Below are 595 nucleotides of genomic sequence, written 5' to 3' on the forward strand. Positions count from 1 at the left end.
TGCGGCGGGGGAGGGGGGAGCTGGCCCTTGGCAGCCTCCCTGCTGGCAGCACGGGTGCCAGGAGGGCAAATCCTGCCAAGCAGAACGTGAAATACCAGCTACTGCCACCCCCATGCATCAGCCCCGCGAGGGCTGTTGGGGTGCAAGAAGCAGCACGGGTGCGCTGGGCTCGTAGGTGGCTTGGGCTGCCTCCAGGGAGCACCCAAGGGTGCTGGTGTTCTGGGGAAGCACAGACCCCTCCGTTAGTATCAGGTTTCCCCATCTCCAGGGCACCGCAGAAAGCGCCGTGAGGTGCCACCTGGAGAGCTGGGCACTGCCACGGGTGGAGGCAACTGGGGGCAGCGAGGACGTAGGAAAGGTCGGGGTATGATCTGTGAAGGGCTGAGCATCTGTAGCTCCCTGCTTTGCTCTCAAGGGCTGGGGCAGCACTGATACCCTGAGCCAACCCCACCCTGACCCTTTCATCCCTCTGTCTGCACCCAGCTGAGCCCAGCTGCAAATTGTTTCTGGAGCTTTTTGCTCCACTCTTTTGGCCCGTGACACCCATCTGCAGCGGTGACACGGCCACCCCCGTGGGACCCCAGGCCTCCGCTGG

Source organism: Apaloderma vittatum, unplaced genomic scaffold (genome assembly GCF_000703405.1).
Source record: "Apaloderma vittatum isolate BGI_N311 unplaced genomic scaffold, ASM70340v1 scaffold10496, whole genome shotgun sequence".
NCBI lineage: Eukaryota > Metazoa > Chordata > Aves > Trogoniformes > Trogonidae > Apaloderma > Apaloderma vittatum.